The sequence below is a fragment of the Corvus cornix genome, chromosome 2 (genome assembly GCF_000738735.6).
Source record: "Corvus cornix cornix isolate S_Up_H32 chromosome 2, ASM73873v5, whole genome shotgun sequence".
Classification (NCBI taxonomy): Eukaryota; Metazoa; Chordata; class Aves; order Passeriformes; family Corvidae; genus Corvus; species Corvus cornix.
The window spans coordinates 109,785,120-109,794,084 of record NC_046333.1 but is presented as its reverse complement, the minus strand read 5'-3'; positions in this window follow the sequence as shown (position 1 = coordinate 109,794,084).

Below are 8,965 nucleotides of genomic sequence, written 5' to 3'. Positions count from 1 at the left end.
TTATGATACTATTTGTGATACTTTTGGGGCTCAGAGAGGAGAACCAGCCTCATGGGATTCTTTCCAATCACATTATGTACCTTCATTGCATGTTGTAACAATGCACGATAAATAATTCAATGTCAGTTGCAACAGTTATAATTTCCATGGCCATCATGAGGGGAAGAGATTTACCTCACAAGTTTTCCTGAAGTCACATATATCTTTGTGTTATCTAGTTAGACTATCCCAATTTACAGAGTTTGCTGATACCCCTGCATAAAAATAGTTGTCTTAATTTAAAGAAAACAAAAGGCATAAACAAGCTAATATATGTGAAATGCACAGTATTAAGGGGGTTTGTATTCTTTCCTTGTTCTGTCACTGAGTCACTGTAACCAAGCACCTATCACTTTGTAACCAAACAGAACTGTGCACGTTCACACAGTAGTACACACTGAGATCCTGTGAGGATCTTCTTCGAGGTCTGGAGGACAGGGATGTATTTTGGCCCAGGTTTGACAGCCATTGTAGCTGCTGCAGCTAATGGTAGTAGAGGCACTGTGGAGTTTTCTTTTAGTTGTTTCTGTTTGAGATAAATGAGGCAGAGCATGTCTCGGAGAGCATTCATATTACAACCCTTTTAATATGGTGATTTAGATGTAGATTCTGCTTTCTGTTACGTTTCCTAGACGGTTAAGTACTTCTTTGCATCAAAAAGCTATAAGAGAAGAACCTTGATTTGAAACTTTCTTCTTAATCTGCAGGTTGCTTTGTAGAATTCTGAAACAGTTTTTGGTTGCCAATCCAGTGCACTGTTAATGAGGTTATAGTATATATATATATATATATTTACAACTATTTGCCAACTTTAAATGCCAATACGATGGAGTAAAAGGCTAAATGAATTTCTTTTGAAAAATCCTTAGCATTGATTTCCCTTTGAAGTCGCATGTGCTTACAGGAGACATGAATAGAATAATCTTTTCCCAGAGCTCAGTAGCACAGGATACAGAATCTCTTCTGCAAATTATCTTGCTAGAGCTTAGATGTCTGTTCTTAAGTTGCTTATAGCTTAAGTGTGGGCCAGCTACATGTCTTGGACATCCTACAAGAACCTCAGCTATCATAAAAATGTTGTTTGTTGTTTTTTAGTTTCTTTGACTTGGCTCCCTTGTATGAAAAACTTTTGTTATTCATATTTAACAAAAATAATTTGCCTGCTGTTACAAAAAGAATGTCAAACAGTATCAATTTTGTTTTAAAACAGCTAGTAAGTGTGTCAACAACCACTGAAGCCTAATTTATTTCTGCCTTTCCTTCACTTTAACCTGGGAGCAGCTAAACACTCCTCCTCCCACAACCAGGCTGCAGTTCTGTCCCTACAATCAGTTTGCACTGGAGGATCCATTGAGCATGAGCTTTGTTTTCCTGCTGGGGACAGCAGCAATTCAGAGTTCACCAACACTGCAGAACAAAGAGAAAATTAATCTTTGCTTTTCAAACCGTACAAGCCGCTGAGCCCTTCTTGATGCCTGGTGAGGGGAGTGTGTTTCAAGGTGTGAGGCATGTGCCAGGTTGCTGTTGTCTCAAAGTACAAACAGCTGTCTAAATTCTCTTGATAAACTTTTAACAGCAAATTAGTTATCATCTGAAACAACCTAACTTTTGTCAGGAGTGTTTGCTTTCAGGAATAAGAGTGGTCAGCACAAGTTACTAGCGAGTTACTATCAAACCCTTGCTGTAGTGACTGGATCTTGGTGACTCCCCCGAAACCTTGCCTTGCCCCCACCTCTGCCTGCCACTCCCTATTCATGCTGACTAATCTTCCTTACAGCAGTGCTAGGAAACTTCTGGCTTCCCTGGGGTGGAGGACAAGGACATGCTTGATCAGACCAGCAGAGTCCATCTCTGCTTCTTACAAAAGCAAGGTTAACTTTACAGCAATTGTATTTTTTGGGTTTTTGTTGTTGTTTTTTCTAGAACAATACAGTTTCTTCTTTTAGAAAATTGATTCAACCAAATGAGACAAGTGCAGTACCTAGCGAATGGTGTTAAGCTGGAAAACCCAGTGTATATTCTTAGTAATGAAATGTTGAAATTAATTTATATTCACATGAAGCTATTATACAAATATTTTGCATTGTTTGAGATTATGTCATTAATCTTTTCTGCATTGTTTAAAGATTCTTTACTGCACTGTGGTTGCAGATGGCACTCATTTTTTGGGAAAAGATCCCAGTAGAAAGCAGTGTATCAGGGCATTGCACAAATATATCAAAAGAACATTTAGTTATTCAAAACAGGTAATGAATAATGCATATTCTGTAAAAAATTATACACGTCACAGATGGTTTCCAACCCCCAGACAGCTCTTGAGACTGGAGCAATTGCAATAGGTACAGTCACCAGCTTCAATGTGCTTGCATGACCAAGCACCTACCTTTTTTTTGTGGGCAAAAATCCTCTAACTGAGGAGAGAAGTAGATTAGCACCAGAATTTGATACTTTAAGCAAACACTTGGCATTCTAAAAATGGAGTCGTTGTTCCTGTGTGCGTTAACTATGTTTTTGATTCTTCATGCCTCCTGTCACGCTCCTTAAACAAATTCAAGCAGGAATAATCCACCCCTTTCTTTTGCTTTATCTCCTCTCTCTCACTCAACTGCTTTCTCCTTATCTTTCTCTGTTCAGCTCTTTCCCTTATATGCATTCTCCTGTTTGCCACTTGCCTGTTTTTTGTTGGTTTTTTTTTCCTTTTCTGGTGTGGCCAGGTTGTTTAACTTTTCGGGTGCCAGGTGCAGCCATGGAAATGAGTAAGCCTGATGAGCTGTGAGCTGTGGGATTGGCAGAGCTGTAAAATAGCCAGGCCAGATCCTTGCCCTGAACACAGGCGTTTTGTTACTGACAGTGTGATATACCGTCTTTTATGTGTGTGTGAAACAAGGCGTGGCAGAGTAACCCTGTTGTTGCTTTCCTCTGCATAGCAACTGGCACTGCTGTGAAATTGCCTGTAGACTTTTTTCAAGGTGGTCTAGCTCTCTTTCTGGGAAAACTCACATGACAGACAGCATTTAGGTAGATACAAACAAACACTTGCTCTGCTGTGCAGCTAGTAGAATAGAATAAAAGAGCTGGAAGAGACCTACAACAATCAGTCAGTCCAACTGCCTGACCCCTTCAGGGCTGACCAAAAGCTACAGCATGTCATTAAGGGCACAGTTGGAAAGCCTCTTAACTGTTGATAGCTTGGGGCGTCAACCATCTCTCTAGGAAGCCTGTTCCAGTGTTTGAACAGCCTCTCATTAAAGAAATGCTTCCTGATACCAGTTTGAAACTCCCCTGGTGGAGCTTTGAGCCATTCCCACATGAACTGTCATGGATACCAGGGAGAATAGATCAACACCTCCCTCTCTACTTCTCTTCAGGAGGTTGTAGGGAGCTACGAGGTCACCCCTCAGCCTCCTTCTCTCCAAACTAGACAAACCCAAAATCCTCAGACACTTCTCATAGAACATTCCTTCCAGACCTTTCACCAGCTTTGTTGCTCTTCTCTGGACACATTAAAGGATGTTCACATCCTTCTTGATTTATGTGGGGCCCAGAACTGCACACAGTGCTCCAAGTGAGGCCACACCAACACTGAACACAATGGGATAATTTCCTTTTAAGACTGACTGCATGTGCTGTGTTTGATGTCCCCAGGCTGGGGTTTGCCCTCTGGGCTGTCAGGGCAATGCTGACTCCCACTGAGCCTCCTGCTGGCCAACACCCCCAAATCCCTCTCTGCAGGGCTGCTCTGCAACCACTCCTTTCCCATTTTATGCTTGTGTTTGGCATAAGTGGAAATATTAGCCTCTTTTTGGTCCATGAATTTTCATCAATGCTGAACCACTGAACTGTATTCAGCAGAAAGATAATTTGAAAAGTTGCACCTTAGAAACAATCTCTTCTGATCTTACTCTAATCTGTCACATCCAGTATCAGCTGCAATGGTACCGTGTAAGTTTTCAGGGACTGTAGAAACAGGAATGTGGCATTTACAGTCTCAGAAGAAAAAGAGGATTATTCTGTCATTTTTTTCTGTCACAACTGAGGTACATGAGCTAATAAATATAAAGTTATTGTGTGTGCCTCTGCACTGTGTCAGTAGGTAACCTTAGAAGGGGTTGGCTTAGAAAAAAAAAGAGGGCTCCATTTAAAACTGAAGAACGATGCAGGCACAAAACCAGATATCGACTGACCCGAAGTTTAGGCTGGAAATTGGAGGAATGTTGAACTCTGATTGGTGGAGTTTGGAGTGTCTTGGTTGGAAATTCAGGGATGAGAACTCAGTGGGGTTTTGGGGCAGATTTCGGTCAACTCAGAAATTCTATAATGTGTTTGCCAGTTATCAATGGACTGGTGGTGATAACAGAAAGTCACTTCACATTTTTATAGAGTCATAGAATAGTTTGGATTGAAAGGGACATTTAAAGGTCATTTAGCCCAATGCAATGAACAGGAACATCTTCAACTAGATTGGGTTATAATAATATAATATATTAATAAGGTAATTCCAAATTAACAAAATAAAAAGACCCTCAAGATGCAATATATATACATATTCTCAGATTTTCTAAGTCTTTGATATATAAAGTGAGAAGTGCACTCAGGAGGAGTCACATGATTCAAGCTAATAAAGTGGTCAATCTGAAGATAAAAGGCAATCTTGGTTCCTATGTCCTTACAGAGTCCAATAAACTTCAGTAATCACAAGCCCAGGAGATTGGACTAGATAATCTTTTAAGAGGCCTTCCAAAACAATCTGTTCTATGATTCCATGATTTTTAAAAGGTGCATTAGAAAGGACTTATGTGCTCTCTGCATTTGCAGAGGATAACAAATTGCAAAAAAGGAAGATTTAAGTAAGCTCCCAGTTGAACTTTCCAGTAGGAATTAAAGGACAACTGGGAGCCTGTTGAATCCTCCTCACTAGAAATTCTTAGGGTTAGGATGGCCATTTGTCAGGAAAGATAGTGGTAGAATTGATCTTCCGTTGAGTCCCTTCTGTTCCCATTTGCATTAGGCAAGTTTGACTGAATAAAACACAATCAAGTTAGATGGGACAGTGAACTCCAGTCCTTTGAAGCACTGGCCTTTAAAGCATCTCCTGGTGATATGAGAGGGGCTGCTGATGTAGTCAGGTGCTGTTTATTAGTGATTTGGGATGTAGAATCACAGAATCTTTTGAGCTTAAAGATCTAGTTTCAACCTCCTTGGATGGGATGACTTCCAAAGAGATCTAGATAGATTGGAGCATTGGACAGTGATTAATGGGATAAAATTTAACAAGTCAAAGTGCTGGATTCTGCACCTTGGACAGAGTAAAACTGGGCACAAGTATAAATTGGGAGAGGAGTGACCGGAGAGCAGCCCTGCAAAAAGGGGCAGGGACACCTTCCACTAGATCAGGTTACTCAAAGCCCCATCCAGCGTGGCCTTGAACACTTCCAGGGATGGGGCATAGTGTCTCAGCACTCTCACAGTAAAGATTTTCTTCCTAATATCCAATCTAATATCTAATCTAATCCTGCCCTCTTTCAGTTTAAAGCCATTCTTTATTGTCTATTACTACATGACTTGTAAAAAGTCCCCCTCCATCTCTCTTCTAGGCCCTTTTCATGTACTGGAAGGCTGCTGTAAACTCTGTTCTTGTAACTTTGTGTGCACTTGATTTTTCTTGTAATGACTTGACTGGATGGTGCTGTGGTCTAAAGCACTTCCCAGAATTACACTTTTTTCCCCCCTCTCTTTTTCCCTTTTGTCCCATCACACCCAAGGAAAAGGTCTAGATGCTCTTTCATCTTCTCTTTCTCTTTTCACCTACAAATCAGAACAAGAATATACGTTGCTAAGACTTGGCCATGTTGCCTAGTTTTACATGAACTTTGCACCTCAGCCCTTGTTCTCTTGAATATTGCTTGTGGGCTTTACAGTGAATCCTAGATTCGCTCTTCACTTATTTATGTTCATACTGTAGGGGTTTCCTGTGACCAATTAGAAGTGTTTAAAAGTACTCACTGATGACAAAAGTGGAAAGAAGCAATGCTGTGAAGAAGACTCATGCCTGTCACCAACTATTAGTGTCAAAGGCCTGTCACAACTGAATCTTAGCTAAACTAAATAACAAAAGATTTTCAGGATAACTGAGGAAGTAATACGAACTAGTTTCAGGATCAAGAGAGTCAGTCTGGACACAGCTGATTTCAACAGAGAGCTCAACTGATTGTAAAATTAGAAAATCAGCAACAGTTTGCTTAGTGGGGAGAAAAATTGCTCTCAACATTTTTGACATTTTTCATACCTCAGTCTGAGGGAAATCAGGGTATATTGTATTCAGATATTTCATTGTGTATGCCAGCTTCCTCTTGCAAGCTCTTCATTTATGATATGTATAATAAAGCCACTGAAACTTTTGAGATGAAACCTTTGCTGATGATTTGCTCTGTGACATTTGTGGTGTGTGGTAGGGCACAGTTTGTGATATATTACACTGAAGGGCACATATCTGAAGTATTGTAAAGAGCTGCAAGTCTGTCATGCTGGCCCTGTCATTTTTATTTTCCAGTGGGTTATGCAACTACTAAAATTGTAATCTTTCTGCATCGGTTTTTCTTAGAGAAATGAAATATTAAGGATGATGCCGAAGTAGTTTTCACACATTTGCCTTAATAATATTTTCTTTTTGAAATATAAAATTATGTTGATAAAAAACAACTACAGAGTTACTCTGTGAATCATGAATGGTGATAGAACGAAGTAAGAGCTGGCTCTGCTAGGAATTCTGTCAGGGAGAGCCATGGACTTCTGTGTGGGATGGTTACAGGATGTGTATCCCCCCACTTCAAGACCATTGATATTCTGTTGAATCAAAATATGTTCTGATTTAAATGGCAAAAAGAAAAAATAACCCAAGGGCTGCATTCTATTTTTTTTTCCCCAATAGTTACACAGTTCTGAATGTGCAAACCATATTGGTTAACATCAGTGTTGACTGACAACTTTCCATTAAGACCTGCCTGTTTCAGATGCTTTCAGATAATTCCTCTTTAAAAAGTGAAATCTCCTAGAACTGAGACTAGACAGCTTTTCAAATGTGATAAAGCAAGCTATTTGCAATCACTGGCAATACTGCTGTATTTTTAGTTTAAATTCTGAACCTAGGTATAATAAAATTTAAAGCAACCCCCAAATGACAGTGGAGCAGAACTGATTAGACTTAGAATAAAAATGGGTGTATTTCTTTTCATTTTCTTTGAGAATGGCAATGGAAGATGCCATTTAGGAAGTTGGTACAAGCCTGGACACTATTTGCAGTCCATCCCCTGGTACTCACCCAGATGGGTCTATTTAGTTTGTATTTGTTGACCTGTTACACATGAATTTCTCCAGTCCCTTTGTAAGGCTCTTGGTGCACCTACAGCTTACCATGGTAACTTTTATAAGGTAATATATTAACTGAGAAGACCAAGAAGATAAAAGTCAGATGTACATACCCAGAAACAACACAAGAAAAGCATTACCTTCCTACTAGTGTTATAAATTTTGCATGTCCAATAGCTGTTACTTCGCTATTTATATTCAAACATTTGATCTAGAGTGGATTTTACAGTCAAATAACATTCATTACAGTAGACATTCAGCATCAAAGATGTGAGAAGTGTCCTCTGCATGTGTGCTACAGGTGCATTGCTGACAGTCTATTTATGGGGATTACCAAAACACCTTAACACCTGAGCCTCTTACAGTCATTGATGAATTTGTACTCATATTCCTAAGGGGAAGAGATTAAGTTGCAATTCCCCCTTTCAAAGACAGTTTATTGAAAATTCAGAAAAATTAAACAACTTACCGAGATCCTATAAGGAGTCCTGGGGAGCCTTTGTCTCTTGAGTCCTTTTCTGGGGTCACAGTTCACCTCCCTGACAACCTGAGCCTGCAGTGACTGGCATAGGAACAGACCCTCACCTAGATCTTTGGTACTGGATCACTGTAAAATCAAAGCCTGCAGGTGAAAAATGACTATTTATTTTACCTAGAGTTTGACTGGCTTGAAACAAATCTTTAATGAAGGAGCTGGAGGAAAGCCTGGAAATAATATAGGGGTTTTTTTTTTTTTCATTTTTTAGAGCTTTCCCAAAAAGTAGGAAAAATAAAACAGTTAAAGAGGTAACTATCTAAATTTGCATGTAGACCCAACAGTGCGTGATGAATGTCAGAAGTCAGGATACATGATGGATGTCAACTAAGCAGCTTTTGCTTCCTAAATTGTCATTTTGTGACTGTTCCATTTCATAACTTTTTGCACTGTATCCTGAATTACAAGATGCTGTTTAACAACTTGTCATGATAAGAAAATATAACAAATTCATCATTATATAAGTGTGCATCCAAAACTGTCACCAATTGTAATTTTGTCATTTTTCTTCTTTTTACAAAATTTAAGTGCACTTGGAATATGAAATAACTTTGTCTACTGAACCATTTTTGACTTGTACCTGTGCTCCCATAGATTTCAACTAAAGTTGATTGAGCATAAGAACTAATGTTGTGTAACATAATTTTGGTTCATTTCCATTTAGGCAGGTTCTAAATGCACAAAAGATAAATGATAGATTATCTTTGTTGCACTGGAATTGGCACTATCATCAGACTGATAGCAAAGCTGCTTTAAATTTGAAGATGGACAATTTTTTCTTCTAACTTCCTGAAAAGATGCTTAAATCATTATCTGAAATATGTGTGAATGCCAATAATCATTCTGTATGAAACACTGAAGGAAAAAGATGTCAAAATGTTAAGGCAAAATAAAATGATAGATTAGATGACATTTGCTTAATACATTATACTATTTTTAAAAACAGCCATTTACTGAGTTCAGATAAAGCTTTTAAAATAAAAATCTCTGTACAAAAAATAATTATTATCATGAACACCAGTCTGG